Raw genomic sequence first — 22628 nt, forward strand, 5'->3', positions numbered from 1 at the left:
TAAAAATTAAGCTGAGATCAGAATCTAACCTCACCTGATCTAACAACACATTTCTAAATAGCCCATGGTTCAAAAAGGAAATCAAAAGAGAAATTAGAAAGTATTTTGAATTGATATAAAAATGTGTGGGACTCAATGATTAAAGGGAAATTCATACCATTAAATGCTGATTTTATTTCATTTCATTTTTATAGAATATAGTTTTATTTATAGAATCTTACAAATCATTTACAGTCCACATAAGTTAATTTTATTTTCTAATTTCTTTTCATAACAGCTGAGTTATTTTTTAAAACAATGTGCTGGCGGCCGGGCGCAGTGGTTCACGCCTGTAATCCCAGCACTCTGGGGGCCGAGGCGGGAGGATAGCTTGAACCTTGGAGTTCGAGACCAGCCTGAGCAACATGGCAAAACCCTATCTCTACTAAAAATACAAAAATTAGCCAGGCATGGTAGTGCACTCCTGTAGTCCCAGCTATTCAGGAGGCTGAGGCAGGAGGCACAATTAAGCCCAGGAGGTCAAAGCTGCAGTGAGCCGTGATCATGCCACTGCACTCCAGCCTGGGTGACAGAGCAAGACCCTGTCTCCAAAAAAAAAAAAAAGGTAAAATACTGCAGTGGAATTGCAGAACTGTAAAGGGAAATATGAACAATAAAATCCTCTCACACAAATATTGGACAACTTTTTTTGGCCAGGTGCAGTGGCTCACACCTGTAATCCCAGTACGCTGGGAGACTGAGGCGGGCAGATCACTTGAGGTCAGGAGTTTGAGACCAGCCTGGCTAAAATGGTGAAACCCCATCTCTACTAGAAATACAAAAATAATTAGCCAGGCATGGTGGTGCACACCTGTTGTCCCAGCTACGCAGGAGGCTGAGGTGGGAGGATCGCTTAAACCCGGGAGGCAGAGGCTGCAGTGAGCCAAGATTGCGCCACTGCACTCCAGCCTGGGTGACAGAGCAAGATTCTGTCTCAAAAAAAAAAAAAAAAAAGAAAAAGAAAAATTAAAAAAATTAGTCTATTTTTTTTTTTTTTTTAGCTAATCTCCAGCATAGTACCATTTCATCAGAAGAGGGCTTACTAAGACCAGATCTTAGGCAACCCAAACAGAGCCTCCTTTTTTTTAAACCCAAGGTGACGGACCAATGAGGAATAGCCCCCAAAATTGACACTAGACACAAAATACCTGTAGGAGCAAGGACAGGGGCAGCCTGCCTGCCAGTGACTAGGTGAGAAGGAGCAGACACCTGGTGCTGGCTTACTGTTCCTGCATGTGACGTGTACTTTCCTTGCTAACATTAATAGGGGCTGGTCCATCCAGAAAGAGGCTGAAGCTACTAATGCCAGGGGTGAAAAGTCTTTAGAAAAACTGGCTACTCCTTAGACTTCTACATGTACAAATGCTTAAAACAGCACATTCGGCCGGGCACGGTGGCTCATGCCTGTAATCCCAGCACTTTGGGAGGCCGAGGCACGTGGATCACAAGGTCAGGAGATCGAGACCATCCTGCCTAACATGGTGAAAGCCCGTCTCCACTAAAAATATAAAAAATTAGCCAGGCGTGGTGGCAGGCGCCTGTAGTCCCAGCTACGTGGGAGGCTGAGGCAGGAGAATGGCATGAACCCAGGAGGCGGAGCTTGCAGTGAGCCGAGATTGCTCCACTGCACTCCAGCCTGGGCAACAGAGCGAGACTCCGTCTCAAAAAAGAAAAAAAACCAGCACATTCAACACCCAGAAGTCCAACTCAGGAGGCAAAGCTGTTGCCAACGGCAACTTACAATCAGCAGATGATATGACTGTCTCCAGCCTCACTAAGTTCCGACTAGAACTGACCTCTGTACCCAAAGAGTTTTTTGTTTTGTTTTGTTTTTTGAGACAGAGTTTCGCTCTTGTTGCCCAGGCTGGAGTGCAGTGGCGTGATCTCGGCTCACCACAACCTCCGCCTCCCAGGTTCAAGCGATTCTCCTGCCTCAGCCACCCAAGTAGCTGGGATTACAGGCATGTGCCACCACGCCCGGCTAATTTTTTATATTTTTAGTAGAGACAGGGTTTCTCCATGTTGGCCAGGCTGGTCCCGAACTCCCGACCTCAAGTGATCCACCCACCTCAGCCTCCCAAAGTGCTGGGATTACAGGCGTGAGCCACCACGTCCAACCTCCAACAAAAGTTTTAAAAGGATTTCCCTTTGAGGCAGCTGTCTATGAAAGGAAATTTCTTAATATAGCTGTGCACAAAAGAGAAAGCACCCTATTATTTCATATTTTATTTTTCCATTTGTTAAAGGTTATATTTTTGAGCTCCTCTCCTAAACAAGAAAACTGCTAACTCCAACTTAGTATTCTTCTCCAAAACAAAGGCTATTATTTTTAAGGTATAAGAAGATCTATAGGGAATGCTAAAATTATACATTTAATACATCAATATGAGTTAGGGAAAGCAAAATCTTCCAGAGTCATAAACTTCGAGTGTTATTTTCTGGTAGCTCCTGAAAGCAGTTTTAGAAAAATAAAACAGAAAAGATGAATAACTGTTTTTATAACAATAATAAAGATAATATAGAAAGTTAGATTCCAACATTCAAGGAATTGGTTTTTGGTTAACCTGGCCATAATCCTATCAGGAGTCAGTCCTGATATTTCATCTAGAATCTCAATCACTGAAGTTTTCCTCCCTCTTCAGCCTATTCTCAAATCTATTGAAGTCAACAGGCAAGATAAGGAGAGAAACTTGTAATATCACCACCAGTTTCCTTGCTCATGCTCTTTTCAAGAATATCCCTGGTTTGAGGGATGTCTCCCAAGAAGGGAAAACAAAACTGATGCTTTTTTGTTTTTTTCCCTGAGACAGTCTTGCTCTGTCACCCAGGCCAGAGTGCAGTGGCGCAATCTTGGCTCACTGCAGCCTCCACCTCCCAGGCTCAAGTGATCCTCTCACCTCAGCCCTGCAAGTAGCTGGGACTACAGGCCCACACCAACACACCCAGCTAATTAATTTTTGTGTTTGTGTGTGTGTGTGTGTGTGTGTGTATATGTATATATATATAAATATATAATTTTTTTTTTTTTTTAGAGACAGCATTTGCAGTGTTGCCGAGGGTGGTCTTGAACTCCTGAGCCCAAGTGATCCTCCCACCTCAGCCTTCCAAAGTGCTGGGATTACAGGCGTGACTCATCACACCCAGCTGATGCTGCTTTTAATGCCTAAGAGTGGATAGGTTTCTGTCTAAGAAGATTAAAAACTCACTGGCGGCCCGCAGTGGCTCACGCCTGTAATCCCAACACTTTGGGAAGCCAAGATGGGAGGATCACTTGGACTCAGGAGTTCGAGACCAGCCTGGCCAACATGGGGAAACCCCGTCTCTACTAAAAATACAAAAATTAGCCAGGTAGGGTGGTGCATGCCTGTAATCCCAGCTACTCAGGAGGCTAAGGCAGGAGAATTGCTTGAACCCAGGAGGCAGAGGTTGCAGTGAGCCGAGATCACTCACGCCACTGTACTCCAGCCTCGGTGACAGAGTGAGTCTCTGCCTCAAAAAAAAAAAAAACAAAAGAAAAAGATTAAAAATTTAGGCAATGGCAATGAAGCAGTACTCTTGTGAATCATGCACACAAATCAGTTTGTGAACACAGCCCCTGGGCTGCAACTGCGGGCACCACTGAGAAAGGCTTCTGGAGAGTCTGGCTCCCCAAATTGGCTAAAGAATCTCACATTATCCATGTGATAGTAGTAAATCGATTCACCCAGTGAGCTCTGCAGATTAGCTTTCCTTGAAGCCAGAGTTCTGAGGCAAGGGCTCCAGCGTGCCTGAGGCTGGCCCACAGTTTTACAGACAAGTATATCCGTCCATTTTCTGGGCAGAATCAGAGCAATTCATATTCATATTCAATTCAACGTAGGATTCCACTTCTTTTGTGTGTGTGAGGGAGGAAGCGGTAACCTAGACAGGTGGTTGAAAGCCCATCTGTAGCATAATCATTAGGGCTGCCATTCTGCAAACATCTGCAGTGCCCCAAACTGAGTTTGTGACCTTACATTTCAGAGACCCCTGTTATTCATGCTTTTATTTATGGAAGTAGCGAATCCTAAATTTTGCTTGCACTGATTCCATTTCTGATCACCCTTGTTAAGCAGAGCTTAAACCACATTCCAATTCTACCAGTCAGCTTGCCACTGTGCAGATATCTCCACTAGGGGAGGATAGTTTGTGCAGTCTCCCTTCTAACAGAGACGTCTGAAATATGCTCAGAATGTACTTTTAGGGAGGCAGCTCCCAGGTCTTGTCTTGTCTTTTCTTTCTTTCCTTTTTTTTTTTTTTTTTTTAGAGAGAGGCAGAGTCTCACTCTGTCTCCCAGAGTGGAGTGCGGTGGCACGATCTCAGCTCACTGCAACCTCCACCTCACAGATTCAAGCGATTCTCATGCCTCAGCCTCCCAAACAGCTGGAACTACAGGTGCACACCGACACACCTGGCTAGTTTTTGTATTTTTAGTAGAGATGGGGTTTCACTATGTTGGTCAGGCTGGTCTTGAACTCCTGGCCTCAGATGATCCGCCCACCTCAGCCTCCCAAAGTGCTGGGATTATAGGCGTGAGCCACTGCACCCAGGCTGCAAGTCTCTTTGAAGATAGGAGTGGGGAAGAGAAGTGAGAATCACAGCAAAACATATTGTTTCCTTGTAGACTCTCTGACCCTCCATTCTGTCAGTGTTGACCTGAAAGAGGAGGTCCAGGAAGCTACATTACCTCCACATTAGCTCACCTGGACAGCCAGGAAATACCAGGTGCTGCCCCCAAATCAATACCCGGCATTCCGCTAGGAGCAGATGAGCATCATGACAAGACACAGAGCATCCGTCCCACTTCCTCTCCCACTCCGGATGATCCCTGCCTCCCCTCTCACCCTGTCATCTGTTCTCACTTCCGGTTCTCTCTGAGAGAAGTAATAGGCAACTGAGCAGACTTTGAAAAAATGGGAGGGATTCCTGCATCTTCTCTGTAAGAAGAGGTGAACCTGTTTCAAAACTGGCCAGCCGGAGGTCCGGGATGCCCAGCCAATGTCATGGGCCCCAAACTATGGATTCACCTCTTGATATTTCTAACCAAGTTATAACCATTGGCTCTATTTTTGCATTGTCAGGTAAAGGATTCAAAATATTTCAGCACTGGGCAGGGCACAGTGGCTCACGCCTCTAATGGCAGCACTTTGGGAGGCTGAGACAGATGGATCACCTGAGGTCAGGAGTTCGAGACCAGCCTGGCCAACATGGTGAAAACCCATCTCTACTAAAAACAAACAAATAAACAAACAAACAAAACAACAAGAACAACAAAAATTAGCCAGGTGTGGTGTTGGGTGCCTGTAATCCCAGCTACTGGGGAGGCTAAGGCAGGAGAATTGCTTAAACCTGGGAGGTGGAGGTTTCAGTGAGCTGAGATTGTGCCACTGCACACCAGCCTGGGTGACAGAGCAAATCTCCATCTCAAAACAAAACAAACAAAAAAAAACCCCACGAATCTTTCAGCACCGGTTCCAAGGGAAAGAAGCCAGGGTAATCAGAGAAAAAGTTAGGCTTGTCTTGCAAGCTGCATTCAGGTTCCAGAGTCACAGAGAGAAAAGGAGGCGAGGAGAGGGTGAGAGGTACTACCTGGAGACTGGTTACCGGGGACGTTTCTTCCTAGGATAGAGCATTTTAAACACCGCTGACATCTGAAGGCAGGAATACAGTCTGTATAAGTTTTTAACGGAACAACTTCTTCCATGGTGCTTTGTGGATGGCGAGTCCTCAGGCCAGGGATCGATCAGGCAGCCCAGGGCCTGACTTCCCATCCCACAGGCTCTTGGCAGGGCCCTACCCAATCTGGATCTGTCCTGAATACATCATGAGGACCAGCATGATGGTGAATCTGGCCAACAGGCCCAGGTTCTGAATGACAAAGGTGATGGAGATGCTGCCCTTCCTTCCATCCTCTTGGCAGACCTCATTCGTCTCAGGGAACATATCAGCCACAGCAATGTTCAAGAACGTTCCTCCAACCAGCACAAAAATCCAGCTGGCAGAGAAGTGGCTGCTGGCCAGGATGCCAAAGGCCAGACCCACATAGCAGCAGGTGGAAGGGGGTTGAAGAAGACAGTGCTGAATGGTCCTCCCAGCGCTAAGCAGGATGACAAAGTCATGTGGGAACTCCTCATGGAAGATGGCCACCAGGTGCCAAGGCCTTGGACCACAGACACGGTGAAGGAGGCGCCAATGGCCAGGCTGCTGAGGACATTGTGGAGGCTGTTGCTCAGGGTGATCACCCAGGCCAGAGTGCTGATAGAGTAGTGGACACCTTTCAGCTCCAGCAGGCACTCTGGGGAGCCTGCAGGACCAGCACAGAGAGTGGGCCCACCACGACCTTCCCATCCGTCATGGACCGCTTGCCATCCAGTTCACTGTTGCAGTGCTGAGGTCTCATGTGGTCCGGGTCCCCATTCTGCAGCTTCTCCATCACCCCCCTCCTCCTGGTGCTTCTTGGAAGGAAGCCTCTCAGAGGCATAATGGCTATGTCTATGTGATGTTCATTTTCCTGTTTGAGAAACATCTTCAAGATCTCTGAAAAATAAAAAATAAAAGCCCCAAATGCCACTGCAGACTTGGAGACATAATCATCTTCCAGAGGGTTGAAATCAAAAGCCCCAGGAATGAGCTAGGAGAGCACATTGGACTAGAGGATTCCAATCGCCAGAGCTATGAAGTGGAGCAGCAGCCTCCTTCTGTAAAAGGCCTTCTTGAAGGCACCACGATGGTGCCCATGAGGGAGCAGAGGGAGATGACAGTCACATAGAGGAGATCGTATCCCCACACTTCGGTTGCACTAGATGGTCATCCCAGCATTGAACAGCATGACAGAGCATCCTTTTTCTTGCCTTTTCCAACTTCTAGAGGCTGCACACTCCCTTTCGCTTGTGGCCCCCTTCCACCTTCAAAGCCAGCAGTGCAGCAACCTCAGATCTCTCTCTGACCCTGACACTGACTCTCCTGCTCCCCCTTTCACTTACAAGGTCCCTTGTGATAACATTGGTTCCACCAGGATAATCCATGATAATGGTCACACGGAGGAGACCATATTCCCACACTTCAATTGTGCTGAGCCTCCCCTCTTCGCTCTATGCATTCTGTCATTCTCCTGGTCCACAGAGGTGCAGGCCAGGAATCTAGCTCCTGGAGAATGGTGGCAGAACTTCTGGAGCTCACTCCTCCCAATCCATGACTGCCACTGAAATTGTGGGCAGCAAAGAGGTCTCCAGAACTAAAGCACATCGAGAGGTTCCTCTGCCCCTGCATGGGCTCATTGACCTTATCCCGCCTCACTCCCACATCCAGATAGTTGAGCAGAGTGAGGCTGCTCCCAGACCATGCCACATCCAGGTTCAGCTGCTGAGTTTATCCCACAGGAAAGAGGTAGCACTGATAGCGTGCATGCCTGTGGGTGACGCATGATCCTCAGGAGCAGTTCACCATAAGCTGAGCAGGGCCAGTAGGAGGCAGCTATGGAAGGCCAGGTACAGCAGCTTCATGGTCACCACATAAGCCTGGCACTCAAGCAGACAGCAGCCACCCCCATGCAGCCTCAGCTGCAAGGCCCCAGGGTGGCTGGCTACGGCAGGAGCAGCTCAGTCCATACGTCCGCAAAGGCACCCATCTGCCCGAACCCTGATCCCTGTGTCAGGCAAAAATGTTTATTTTAGAAAAAAAGAAAGGTATCTCTAATCACTGACCTCAGCTTTTGCTTTAATAAACTAAAGAGAGAGAGAGAGAAATTCAAAAGAAGCAGATAAAGGAAATAATAAAGGTAAAATAATAAAGCAGAAATCAGTAAAATTGAGGACAGAAAAAAAAGTCAATGAAACCAAAAGCTGTTTTTGTGAAAAGATTCATAAAAATAAATCTCTAACCAGACCATCCAAGAAAAAAAAAATACAAATGACCAATATCAGAAATGAAAGAGGGAACATCACTACAGACCTACATACATAAAAAGGATAATATTACAAAGAATGTTATGCCCATAAATTCAACAGCTGAGATGAAATGGATAAATTCTATGGAAAACACAAACAACCAAAGATCACACAGAAGAAATGGAGAATCTAGGCTGGGCGCAGTGGCTCACGCCTGTAATTCCAACACTTTGGAAGACAGAGGCAGGCAGATCACTTGAGCTCAGGATTTTGACACCAGCCTGGGTAATATGATGAAGCCCGTCTCTACAATAAATACAAAAATTAGCCAGTCGTGGCGACTCACACCTGTGGTCCCAGCTACTCAGGAGGCTGAGGTGGGAGGATCACTTGAACCCAGGAGGTGAAGATTGCCAGCCTTATAAGTCAGGACTGTTTGAAAGGTTCACACACCCTCTTCCTCTGCTGCATGAGAACCAAACCTTGGCAGCCACCTAGCTCTGTTACCCTGTATTGCTGCTGTAGCAAATTACCACATGCTTAGTGACTTAACACCAATTTATTATCTTACAGTTCTAGAGGTCAGATGTCCAAAATGAATCTCAGTAGGCTAAAACCAAGCTGTTGGCAGAGCTGTGTTTCTTCAGGAAACACCAGGAGAAAATCCTTCTTGCCTTTTCCAGCTTCTAGAGGCTGGACACTTCCCTTCACTTGTGGCCCCCTTCCACCTTCAAAGCCAGCAGTGTAGCATCTTCATCTCTCTCTCTGACTGACACCGACTCTCCTGCCTTCCTCTTTCACTTACAAGGCCCCTTGTGATTGCACAGGGTCCACTAGGATAATCCATGATAACCTGCCTGTCTTAAGGTCAGCTAGTTAGCAACCTTAATTAATTGCATCTGCAACCTAAAACCCCCATTATCATGTTCACAGGTTCTGGGGAGTAGGACACAGATAACTTTGGGAAGCCATTATTCTGCCTGCCTCACCCTGTAAACCAGTTAAGATGCTATATGTCAACTACATTGCCAGGCAATATTGCTTATGGTAAAAATGGCCCCTGACTGGTGAATTACATATGGACTGGGAGTAGCTAGGAATGGAATTTAAATATCTGATGTAGACACCATGCTTTGAACTTCTCAGCATTTTGGTGACTGCTATGGTCTGAATGTTTGTGACACCCCCACCCCTCCAAAAAAAAATTCTGTGTTGAAATCTCATCCCCAGTGCAGTAGTACTGGTGCTTTAGGAGGTGATTAGATCATGGAGGCAGAGCCCTCATGAATGGGACTTGTGCCCTTATAAAAGAAGCCTGAGGAGCTTGTTCGCCCCTTCCCTCATGTGAGGACACAGTGAGAGGTGAACAGTCTGCCGCCCAGAAAAGGGCCCTCGTCACAACCTGACCATGCTGGCACCCTGAGCCTGAATTTCTAAGCTCAGGGAACTGTGAGAATAAATTTTTGTGGTTTAAAAGCTACCCAGGACGGGCATGATGGCTCATGCCTGTGATCCCAGCACTTTGGGAGGCCAAGGCGGGTGGATCACTTGAGCCCAGGGGTTCAAGACCAGCCTGGGTAACATAGCGAGACCCCATCTTTACTAAAAATACAAAACTTAGCCAGGCGTAGTGGCGTGCACCTGTAGTTCCAGATACTTGGGAGGCTGGGGCAGGAGGATCACTTGAGCCTGGGAGGTCAAGGCTGCAATGAGTCATGATCGTACCACTGCACTCCAGCCTGGGTGACAGTGAGACCCCGTCTCCAAAAAACCTACCCAATTTATGGTATTTTGTTATAGCAGCCCAGGTGAACCAAGACAGTGACGCTTGTGAAAGGCACATCCCTGAGATACTGCCCTGTGGTGCGCATCTTCCCACGCAGACCCTGCACCTCCCTGTGAAGGCCCCGTCTGCTTGCACCATGACCGTCACACGGGGCTAAGATAACTCCTGGATGTTACATACTCTGCTGTGAGAACTTCTCCAGGACTCCTCACGCAAGGCAGCCTGGCACTGTTCTGCTGGCAAGCCAAGGCCTCTGTCCCCATCCTTCTGAATAGATCAGAGCACGTTCTGTCATCGTCTTGTGAGTCTGAATGTTTAGTCCATGTTCGACGTTGTCCTGGGCTAAAGAGGGGCTGTCTTCCATCTGATAACCAATGAGGAGCCAACCCTTATATTTGTAAATACTTTGTTTTCTTTTTCTTTCTCCCTCTTTTTTTTTTTTTTGAGACAAAGTCTCACTCCGTCGCCCAGGCTGGAGTGCAGTGGCACAATCTCAGCTCATTGTAACCTCAACCTCCCGGGCTCAAGCAATTCTCATGCCTCAGCCTCCTGAGTATCTGGGACTACAAGCATGCGCCACCATACCTGGCCAATTTTATTTATTTTTTGTAGAGATGAGGTCTTACCGTGTTGCCTAGGCTGCTCTTGAACTCCTGGACTCAAGCGATCCTCCCACCTCAACCTCCCAAAGTGTTGGGATTACAGGCAAGAGCCATCGCACCTGGCCAATACTTCATCTTTTTATCACCTCTTCATATATACAGGCAGTGCTCAGGCAACCCTGTTAACACTTGAAACTGAGACCCAGAATGGTTGGTAATTTGCCAAATTTGCCCAGAAAGTTAGTGGGCTCTTTCCCCCTTCTCAAATTTGCAAAAAACAACCCACCTGCTTGGCAACATTGTCTAATGCGAAGTTAGGATTAGTGTCCAGTTCTTCAAAAGATCTTTATGGACCCTAAGTCACAGATATACATCCAACCAATGATCAGATCTACTCACTGACTTCCTGCTGGTGCTGGGCACTACATATTCAAGAATCTCTGTCCAGGGAGGACGCAATGGCCCACACATATAATCCCAGCACATTGGTAGGCAAAGTGGGAGGACTGCTTGAGCCCAGGAGTTCCAGACCATCCAGGGCAACATGGCAAGACCCTGCCCTACAAAAAGTAAAAAATAATAAAAATTAATCCAACATGGTGGCACACACCTGTAGTCCCAGCTACTCAGGAGGCTGAGGTGGGAGGATCACTTAAGCCCAGGAAGTTGAGGCTGCAGTGAGCCATGATGGTGCCACTTCACTCCAGCCTGGGTGACAGAGTGAAACCCTGTTTCAAAAAAAAAAGAGAGAGAGAGAATCTCTGCCCTGTGGGTAACTACATTTTATCTCTCGCAGTGCTTCTTTTTTTTTTTTTTTTTTTTTTTGAGACCAAGTCTCGCTCTGCCACCCAGGCTGGAGTGCAGTGGCACTATTTCAGCTCACTGCAAACTCCGCCTCCTGGGTTGAAGTGATTCTCCTCCCTCAGCCTCCTGAGTAGCTGGGACTACAGGCATGGGCCACCATGCCTGGCTAATTTTTGTATTTTTTTCAGTAGAGATGGGGTTTCGCCATGTTAGCCAGGCTGGTCCTGAACTCCTGACCTCAGGTGATCCGCCCTCCTCAGCCTCCCAAAGTGTTGGGATTACAGGCATGAGCCCCCACGCCCAGCCTCTTGCAGTGCTTTTTTTATCTTGACAGAGACTCATGGCCAGGGTGAGAGAAAGAGGAAACCAGCAGTTTGGTAGGGATTGAAAACAGGAGCCTTATTCTAGCACCTTGAATAGGCAACAGTAGGAAAGCCAGAAATTAATCAAAAATGATAAAGACATTCGAGAAAGACACAGGAACCCGCTTGAAGGGGCTCCCACTGGCCAAATCTAGGACAATTTATACATCAAAATAAATACTGTTAGTAATGAATTGTAGCCTACTGAATAAAACAGAAAACCCTGAGTGCCTCCTAATAGCAGCCAATAATTGAATATATTGAAAGTTTGATAAGGAACAAGTTTAGACAGTTTCAAGGTATCTTTCCACAAATTGTTATTCATTACAAAAATAAAAAGTAGCTCTACAGTGAAGAAACTTGGCAGACACCACCTTAATCACGTGATGACAACGAACATCATTAAGGGGACAAGGTGACATCTTGGGCTACTGGATAGGATGCAATGAGAAGAATGCAGTTTGTCTTCTGTGATGTTCCTGGCAAAGGATAATACCAGCATCTTATGAGGAGACAGAAAAGAAGCCCAAATTGAGCGGTGTTCTACAAAATAACGGCCGTCATCTTGGAAGGTGCTGTGGGTCATCAAAGTCAAGGAAGGGCTGAAGAGGGTAAAGAGACATAAGAACTACATGTGGCGTGTGATTCTCAGCTGAATTCTACTACTATGCAGGGCATTACTGGTACATTTGTTGAAATCTGAATAGGGTTAGAGGATTAGATGATGGTAACGTATCAATAATAGTTTCCTGACTTTGATGGCTGTATCATGGTTACGTAAGAGAATGTCTTTCTGTGTAGGAAATGAAAAGTATTCAGGGCTGACAGGGAGTTAGGTTGACATCTCCCATTCAAGTGGTTCAAGAAACTTTTTTCTTTTTTTTTTTTTTTTTTTGAGACAGGGTCTCGCTCTCATTCAGGCTGGAGTGCAATGACGTGATCTCGGTTCACTGTAGCCTCCACCTCCTGGGTTCAAGCAATTCTCATGCCTCAGCCTCCCAAGTAGCTGGCACTACAAGTGTGTGCCGCCACACCCGGCTAATTTTTTTGTAGAGATGGGGTTTCACCATGTTGTCCAGGCTAGTCTCAAACTCCTGAGCTCAAGTGATCTGCCTGCCTTGGCCTCTCAAAGTGCTAGGATTACAGGTGTGAGCCACTGCACCCGGCCAGGAAACTTTTCTTTATGCTATACTTGCAACCTTTCTGAAAACTTGAATTGTTACAAAATTCAAAACATTTAATGTTAAGACTTTTTTTTTAAGTAAATGATGCCAACAAGCATATGAAAAGATGCTCCACACCATTAGTCATTAGGCAAATGCGAATCACAACCAAGAGAGGGTACTGCTTCACACCCACGAGGATGGCTATAACCCAAAAAGTGGAAAATAACATATATTGGCAAGGATGTGAAGAAATTGGAGCTATTGCTGATGAGAATGTAAAATGGTTCAAAATAGGTACTCAAATACATGTTCGTGGCGGCATTATTCACAATAGCCAAAAGATGGAAACAGCCCAAATGTCTATTAGCAGATGGGCGGATAAACTAAATGTGGTACACCTGCATCACGGAATACTCTTCAGCCATAAAAGGGAATGAAATACTGATACATGCTACAACATGCATGAATCCTGAAAACATTACGCTAAGTGAAAAAAGCTGGCCAGGCAAGGTGGCTCATGCTTATAATCACAGCACTTTGGGATGCCAAGGTAAGAAGATCGCTTGGAGCCAGGTGTTTGAGACAAGCCTAGACAGCAATGTGAGACCCCTGTCTCTATTTAACAACAACAACAAAAATTTGAGGAGCCAGAGACAGTGGCTCATACCTGTAATCCCAGCAGTTTAGGAGGTCGAGACGGGTGGATCACCTCAGCTCAGGAGTTCGAGATCAGCCTGGCCAAAATGGCAAAACCCCGTCTCTACTAAAAATACAAAAATTAGCTGGGCGTGATGGTGGGCCCCTGTAATCCCAGCTACTCAGGAGGCTGAGGAGGAGAATTACTTGAACCTAGGAGGCGGAGGTTGCAGTGAGCTGAGATCGCACCACTGCACTTCAGCCTGGGTGACAGAGTGAGACTCTGTCTCAAAATAAATAAATAAATAAATAAGTAAATAAGTAAAAAAGAAAACAAAGGAAGAATCCAGTCACAAAAGACTGCGTATTTTGTGATTTTATTTATGTGAAATGTCCAGAATAGGTAAATCTGTAGAGACAGAAAGCAGACTGTTGGTCGCTAGGATCTGGGAGGAGCAAGAAGTGAAGAGAACTGCTAATGGAATGAGGTTTCATTCTGAAGGTGTGGAAGTGCTTTGGGACTAAATAGTGTTGGTGGTTGCACAACATTGTGAATGTACTAAATGTCACTGAGTTGTTCATTTTAAAATGATTAATTTTATTGTAAGTGAATTTAACCTCAATACTTTTTTAATTCAAGCATTTCAATGTGAATTTGGTATTTTTTAAAAAGGAAATGGTAAGCGATAAAACATAGTTGGCAGCAGCTGGCAGCAGCCTTTAGAAACAGCATTTCCTGGCCAGGCGCTGTGGCTCACACCTGTAATCCCAGCACTTTGGGAGGCCGAGGTGGGTGGATCATGAGGTCAGGAGTTCGAGACCATCCTGGCCAACATGGTCAAACCCTGTCTCCAGTAAAAATACAAAAATTAGCTGGGCATGGTGGCATGCGCCTGTAGTCCCAGCAACTCAGGAGGCTGAGGCAGGAGAATCGCTTGAGCCCAGGAGGCAGAGGTTGCAGTGAGCCAAGATCACGCCACTGCACGATCTTGTCGCCTGGGCAACAGAGTGAGATTCCGTCTCAAAAAAAAAAAAGAAAAAGAAAGAAAGAAACAGCATTTCCTGCAGCTGGTCCCAGAGGATGGAGTCACCTCATCTTTCTTGGACAGCCTCGAAGTCCCACATCAGAATGGACCAAAGTGAGGGGAGGGAGCTGGGCCCTGTGCTGGGCAGCAGAAACCCTCCAGGAGAGAGGCAGGGAGGCTGGCCTCATGACAGCTGCTCTTGTGGCTCTGCTCTGAAGTTGGAGGCTGCACCCTAACCCTAGCAAGATGACTGAAAAACCATGCTGATGGGATGGCATGAAAGAGAGTCAGGCTGGGAGGCGTGGATGGATGAACTGCCACGAACTCATTCTCCCTGATCAAAGCGCGTGACCCACTAAATTCATGCTGGTGGTTTTCTACTACAGAGTCTGTGAAGTACAATGCATTTGCTTCAGATAATTCACAGAACCACTTGTCTGCATGGTTTCCGCTGTAGGCGGCTGCCTCCTGAGAGTAGGTCCCACGTTGCACCCAGTGGCGATGGCCAGCAACCTCATTGAACAACACACTGTCCATCTGTGCTGCGAAATCTGATGTCGGTGGTGACACCATAGCTCATCTGTCACTTCTCCATTTAGCACGATTTCAATATTTGGTCTGGAAAGAATAATTTATTAGTTTTATTGACACTAAGTAATCTTTTACCTCCACAAATCTGAAAAGTGCAGATTGAAGAACATAGAAAGAAACCTTCAGGGCTGGGCGTGGTGGCTTATGCCTGTCATCCCAGCACTGTGGGAGGCCGAGGCAGGGGGATCATTTGAGGTCAGGAGTTCAAGACCAGCTTGGCCAACATGGTGAAACCCCATTTCTACTAAAAATACAAAAAAAAAACACCAAAAAACAATTAGCTGGGTGTGGTGGTACGTGCCTGTAATCCCAGCTACTTGGGAGGCTGAGGCAGGAGAATTGCATCAACCCGGAAGGCGGAGGTTGCAATGAGCTGAGATCATGCCACTGCACTCCAGCCTGGGTGATGGAGTGAGACTCCATCTCAAAAAAAGAAGGAAAGAGAAAAGAAAGGAAGGAAGGAGAGAGAGAGGGAGGGAGGGAAGGAAGGGAGGGAGGGAAGGAAGGGAGGGAGGGAGGGAGGGAGAGAGGAAGCTACTGGAGAAGTGAGCATGGGGCTTCCTTCCTCTGCTCTCCCCCCCATGCTGCTTTGGGCCAAGGCTTTGCACACAGCCCAGCCTTCTGACCCGTGCTCCCCCTTGCCCATGAGCCTCCCACAGCCAGGACTTCCACTGCCCCTGCAAGTCATGAGTTGCCCAGCTCCGTCTTCAGCCCAAACTCCCTGTGAATTCCATCTCTATCAGTCCTCAGTCCTCCTGTCTGCTGGCCATGTGCTTCTCAGTTTTCCAAAGGCCTCCTAAGTTCAGCCTGGCCCTATGTGAACTCTGCACCCCATTCCACTTGCTCTTTTCCTAAGCGTGCTGAACAGCACAGCACCATCTCCCTGGTGGTCAGCCCAGGTATGCCTTCCTTTCCCTCCTCCCCAGCATCCAGATCCCAGCCACATCCCCGTCTCTTCCACCCTCACCACCTGGCTCTCCACCCCATCTCCCTACCAGAGCTACTATCTACACTCCCGTGGTTTCCTCATTGGTCTGCTTGATTTTTTTTTTTTTTTTTTTAGACAGAGTCTCGCTGTGTCGCCCAGGCTGAAGTTCAGTGGCACGATCTCAGCTCACTGCAACCTCTGCCTCCCGGGTTCAAGCGATTCTTCTTCCTCAGCCTCCCCAGTAGCTGGGGTTACAGGTGCATGCCACCATGCCTGGCTAATTTTTTGTATTTTTTAATAGAGATGGGGTTTCACTATGTTCAGGCCAGGCTGGTCTCAAACTCCTGACTTCATGATCTGCCCACCTCGGTCTGCTTGTTTATCTTGTTCACCTCTGATCCATTCTCCACACTAGGTTGAAGTGACCTTTCTAGAATGTAACAGCAGAGCATGGTGGTACGCCTATAATCCCAGCTACTTGGGAGGCTGAGGCCAGAGGATCACTTAAGCCCAAGAGTTCAAGACCAGCCTGGGCAACACAGTGAGACCCCCCCACTCTCAACCAAAAAAATAAAATGTAACAGCAATCTTTTTGCTTCTGTGTTAAATAACCCTTCATTTGATGACACCTGCCTACAAGATACCAGTCCCACACTCTTACGGTGGCACTCAAGGCCCTTCCTGGTCTGCTCCCTGACCTTCTGGGCTCCAGGAATAAGGGACCACCCAGAGTTTCCCGAAAGTGCCAGGCTGGTTCTCAGTTGCTCCGTCTTCACCCATGCTGCAACACCACACTTGCGTGGGACTTCTGCCTGGAACTCCCCCTCTCTGATCACAGTGCCTAGTGGGTCCCATTCATCTTCCCAGGCTCAAATTAAGTATAAAGCCGTTCCTAACCTTCTCCTTACCTGAATCGATCATCTCCTTCTTGGCCCCTCTACCCTTTACTGACCTCTGTGGTAGCACCTTGATTTGATCGTTGAGTTTGCTGCTGTTAGTTTTGTCTCCACATAAATAGAAGGCAGGAATCATGGGCCAGGCACGGTGGCTCACATCTGTAATCTCAGCACTTTGGGAGGCCAAGGTGGGTGGACCACCTGAGGTCAGGAGTTCGAGACCAGCCTAGCCATCTCGACTAAAAATACAAATATTAGCTGGGCGTGGTGGCGCATGCCTGTAATCCTAGCTACTTGGGAGGCTAAGGCAAGAGAATCGCTTGAACCTGGGAGGCGGAGGTTGTAGTGAGCCGGGATCGTGCCACTGCACTCCAGCCTGGGCAACACAGTGAGACTCCATTTAAAAAAAAAAAAAAAAAGGCAGGAATCATATTCCACCTCCACCCACTTCCTCATTTCTTCATTGAGATGCCTGACATAGTATGTGTTTAATGAATGAATGAATGATATGGGGTTCTCACCTTATTTTTGCTACTTATTAGCTATTTAATGGCTTTGGACAAATGACTTAGCTGGCTGGATCTCAATTTTCTCATTTTACAAATGAAAAAAATTGAGGTGAGTATAGGTTATAAATTCTGCTTCTCAGTTCATGCTCCCATCACCCTGAGATACATTCCTTTCCCACAGCCATGAAACACCATACAATTCTCAGAGAGGCATTTCTTGTAGGTATTACAAAGAACAACAACAACAAAATCTGATTCTTTGTAGTAGTGAGCACAGACTTGTGGCCACATTTCTGGGTTCCTGACTATACTGAGTTCAGAGTTTACCCCCAGAATTCATATATACCCAGAACTTCAGAATGTGACTTTATTTGGAAAGTGGGTCTTTGCAAATATGATTAAGTTGAGGTCATACTGGATTAAAGTGGGACCTAAGACCAATGGCTGGTATCTTTATAAGGAGCAAAGATGACACAGTGAGACACAGAGAAGTGGGTTATGTGAAGATGGGGTCAGAGATTGGAGTGATGTCTACAAATCAAGGATTGAATGTCGAGTGTTATCAGAGGTCACCAGATGATAGGAAAAGATGAGGAAGAAGGATTTTCCCCTAGAGCCTTCCGAGGGAGCGTGACCCTGCCAACACCTTGATTTTGGACTTCCAGCCTCCGGAGCTGTGAGAGAATAAATTTTTGTTGCTTAGAACCACACGATTTGTAGTAATTTGTTCCCGCGGCTCTAGGAAGCTGAGACGTGGCCCAGCCACGCCATCGCTCAACTGCCTTTTCGTCCCCTGTGCAGTGATCTGCCCACTTCAGTAGAGCTGCGGTAAGACTTGAATGAAAATGAATTCATTCTAGACTGTAAGGTTTATAGACTGTACAGACACACCGGACACGGGTTTGTGTTCCTCCATACATGCCGATCAACACCGTGGTCCGGTTTGAGTAACTTGAATAACCCAGCAGTCAGAAAGAATTAACATCGCAGTCAGTGAGGGCTGATGTAAAAGCCTCAGGCCACGAGTAGACTTCTAACATCTTCTCCTGTTGATTAAGAGTTTTGGTTTCTACCTGCAAGGCCGAAGCAATGGTCCGGGAGCGTCTGGGTGGCCAGCTAGGTGAGGGAGTGGATAGCGTGAAGGGTCCCACGGAAGGTGGATCTAGTTTCTCTTTCTGTTGTTTATTCTGCACTAATTAGTCAAATGTCCTTAAGTATAACCGCTGGTCTGCCAACCTTCTCTAATTTTCTTGACCTTAATAAGGACCAGATAAGGTGACAGGTGACCAGCAGGCCCCAGCGTTGTTCAGACCCCGCGTGCTCTTCCTAAGAAACTGTGGTTGTCTCTCAAGTCCATTACAACCCATGCCATGCCCAAAGCTTCGAATCCCTGGACTTGTTTAGCATCTGTGTGATTAGGTGTTATTAGATCAGCCGGATGCTATCAGGCACTCAAGATGTAAATTGAGTAATTGAGACCCATACTGTAAAATGTATCAAGCTTGCCTTGCCTATCACAGTATTTAATTTGCAAAGTGGTTGAAGTCGGAGTGGGGAAGAGTCATCCCCCTGCGAGGGGGACCGTGTTCCTACTGCAAACATAGAGCCCTGGGTGTCTGGGTGGGAGGACACCTCATTCCCTGCGCTCCCTTCAGGGGTCAGGACATTCAGCTCCAGCCTAGGATGACTGAGAAACAGCAGAATTGGTCATGTGGTGCTAAAATGCCACCTTACACATCCATGTGTACAGATAGAAAGGCTGTGCCCTTTGCTGCCACAGCGATTATGACGTCCAGGTGAATTGGGACTTCCTCTGCCTTTTATTATTATTATTATTATTATTATTATTATTATTATTGAGACAGAGTCTCGCTCTGTTGTCCAGGCTGGAGTGCAAGTGGCGAAATCTCTGCTCACTGCAACCTCCACCTCCCAGATTCCAGCGATTCTCCGGACTCAAGCGATTCTCCTGCCTTGGCCTCCCGAGTAGCTGGGACTACAGGCACCTGCCACCACACCTGGCTAATTTTTGTATTTTTAGTAGAGACAGGGTTTCACTTTGTTGGCCAGGCTGATCTGGAACTCCTGACTTCAAGTGATTTGCCCACCTCCCAAAGTGCTGGGATTACAGGCGTGAGCAACCACACCCAGCCCTCCCCTCCCTTTTAGATCCCTGTGTGGAAGCAAACGTGACCTCCATTCTTGGGGAAATGCCAAGATGTCAACCAGTGAAATTCTTGTGACAATTCAAAGCCAATTTATCTTACAGCTGAAAGGGGGAAATCTTATCAATGTTCACGCTGAATGCTAGGAGAACCCAGCCTGAACGTTGGTGCAAAAGCAGTGCTATCTTGTGGGCCTAGCATCTAACAGAATTTTAGGGTAAAATGTTAGACCCTAGAAATAAACATAGTTTCACTAGGTGGAATCCTTGTTAGACCTGAGCGCCTCATTGTATTGAGTTTCCCAAATAGAAGCTCTTAAATGAATACTTCTGTCTCAGGTTTAACAGCATTTTCAAGGCGGCCATCTGGTATACTAACCTCTGTTGAAATACTGTATCAGTTAGTGAGATGCAAAGCTGCTGTGACAAAGAGACCCAGCAGCATAGTGACTTAAAGAGTGTGGAAATGTATTTCACTTTCTCATACAAGCCCAGAAGTAAGAAGCCAGGCTAACGGGGCCGCTCAGCTCCAGGGGGAATTTGGGGACATGGGTTCCTTCTGTTTTATTTCTCTCTCATCCCCCAGGACTGTGTTTCTCAGATTCTCTTGAGCATCAGAACCACCTGGAGGCCTTGTTAAGCCCCTTCCCATGCCCAGAGCTTCTTTTTTGTTGTTGTTGTTGAGACAGAGTCTCGCTCTGTCGACCAGGCTAGAGTGCAATGGTGCGATCTCAGCTCACTGCAATCTCCGCCTCGTGGGTTCAAGTGATTCTTCTGCCTCAGCCTCTTGAGTAGCTGGAATTATAGGCACCCGCCACCATGCCTGGCTAATTTTTGTATTTTTAGTAGAGACAGGGTTTCATTATGTTGGCCAGGCTGGTCTCAAACTCCTGACCTCAGGTGATCCGCCCGCCTCGGCCTCCCAAAGTGCTGGGATTATAGGCATGAACCACTGTGCCTGGCCCCAGAGCTTCTATTCGGTAGGTCTGAGTGGGCCCAAGCATTTGCATTTCTGACACGCTCCCCGGGGACATTGATGCCTCCGGTCCAGGGATCACACCTGGAGGCACCACTCAGGCCACTGTCCTCGCCTGCCCTTGTTGAAGTTAAGCTATGGACACATCCACGTGTGATGGGAAAGAGCTCAAAGGTCCCCAAATGGGATTTGAAAGCCCAGGCCTGGAAGCGGCACCCATCATTTCCACTCATTCATCATCAGCATCTCCACTGGCAAGACGTGAGTTACAAAGCCACACGTAGCTGCAAGCGACCCTGGGGAAAATCTATCCAGGGGCCACCTGCCCTGCCACCATGACATTCCTGTGAGAGGAAGGGGAGCATGGATTCTGTGGACAGCCAGCCCACATACACCCATGACAATATGATCATTGCTTATTTATACATCTCTCCCTCAGCACCTGAGCTCTTTGAGGGCGGGCAAGTCTCATTCTATCTTATGGCTTCAGAATCTATCATAGAAAGCAACATAGATGCTACAGTCCAGGTCAAGTTCTTTGGTTATACACTGAGAGCCGGGCGCCTCCCTCATAAGAATATTCATCAATCAGCATGGTGATTCCAGCAGTCCATGGCACCCCTCACCAGACAGTAAGCTCTGTGAGAGCAGAGACCTCACGCCTGTGCCTCAAAGCCGAGCAGCACTAGGGGGCTCCTCTTTTAGATGATTCAATTAATTCTGGTAGCCCCATCTTTCATCCATTGCTTGGAATGTATTTCAGATGTCAGCCCACCAACCTACCCCGTACCCTAACAAGGGGTTTTAGACACCTTCCCTGTATCATCACTATTTCTCAAAGTAAGGAAGTTGTTGGAGCCATCAGTACATCTGCAAGGCTCTCGGTCATTACCCTTCACCACCTAGAGCTAATTTAGCTCCATTTAAGAACTGAAACAGCAGTAGCCATGGGGAATTAAAGTCACGGTTGAAGCCTCAGTTTATTCTTTCATGCATAAGAGAGTCACGTTTATATGGACTGGCTATGGCGCGCCCACCCTATCTTGGCAATGGGGGCACAGAAGCTAAAAAAAACAAGGCCTCTGCCCTTGAGGGGCTCCCAGTTAGCTCATGGCCAGGCAGTGGGCCTTCCCACTACCTCACAATGAAACACAGCAATTTGTTCGAAGATGAATATATTTTCTTCTTTTGAGAGGGAAGAAAAGCTTTTGAAAACATCATGGTAACATTTAGTGCTATTAAAAAGTAGCTTTTAGCCAGGAGCGATGGCTAATGCCTGTAATCCCAGTGCTTTGGGATGCCAAGGTGGGAGGATCCTTTGAGCCAGGAGTTCAAAACTAGCCTGGGCAATACAGTGAGATCCTGTCTGTACAAAAAGTTTAAAAATTAGCTGGGTGTAGTCCTAACTACTCCAGACGCTGAGGTTGGAGGATCACTTGAGCCCAGGAGATTAAGGCTGCAGTAAGCTATGATTGCACCACTGCACTCCGGCCTGGGTGACAGAGCAAGACCCTCTCTCTTACACACACACACACACACACACACACACACAAAGCCAGGCGCCATGGCTCATGTCTGTAATCCCAACACTTTGGGAGGCCAAGGTGGGCAGATCACTTGAGGTCAGGGGTTCAAGACCAGCCTGGCCAATATGTTGAAACTCCATATCTACTAAAAATATAAAAATTAGCTGGGCATGGTGGCACATGCCTGTAATCGCAGCTACTTGAGTGACTGAGGCAGGACAATTTCTTGAACCCAGGAGGTGGAAGTTGTGGTGTGCCAAGATCATGCCACTGCACTCCAGCCTGGGTGACAGTGTGAGACTCTGCCTATCTTAAAAAAAAAAAAAAAAACAGCTTTCTTCCGCAACCAGATAAAGGAATCCAGTCAAGAGCTAAATTCCCTTCAGCTCCAACAACCTGTGTTATTTTGAGAAATAGCAATGATACAGGGAAGGTGTCTAAAATCACTTCCTGGGGTAGGCTGGTGGGTTGACATCTGAAATACGTTTCAAGCATTGGATGGAAGATGCTATGCAAATGCCAGGAGGACAAGGAGAAACTGACAGTGTCTTTTCTGATGTGTGGCCTCTCAAAGAGCTTCTAGAGTTAGTAAGTCATCTAAAAGAGGAATCTAAAAAGCTGATGGGGCTGTGAATAACATTAAGGGTCAGGAGAACAGCAACTCTGCTGTCCACCACTGTTGCGACTGACTCATGTGTCTTCAGCCAGGCTCTT

At 47.1% G+C, this 22628-nt stretch overlaps 1 protein-coding gene and 1 pseudogene across 3 annotated transcripts in view; one reads left to right on the forward strand and one right to left on the reverse strand.

The window, feature by feature from the left end:
• The window catches only part of GNG4 (G protein subunit gamma 4), a 105851-nt gene that overhangs the window by 28798 nt on the left and 54425 nt on the right, over positions 1–22628 (forward strand).
• LOC112130220 (metal cation symporter ZIP14-like) lies at positions 5836–7559 on the reverse strand (annotated as a pseudogene).

The sequence above is a fragment of the Pongo abelii genome, chromosome 1 (assembly GCF_028885655.2).
Source record: "Pongo abelii isolate AG06213 chromosome 1, NHGRI_mPonAbe1-v2.0_pri, whole genome shotgun sequence".
NCBI classification, from domain to species: Eukaryota; Metazoa; Chordata; class Mammalia; order Primates; family Hominidae; genus Pongo; species Pongo abelii.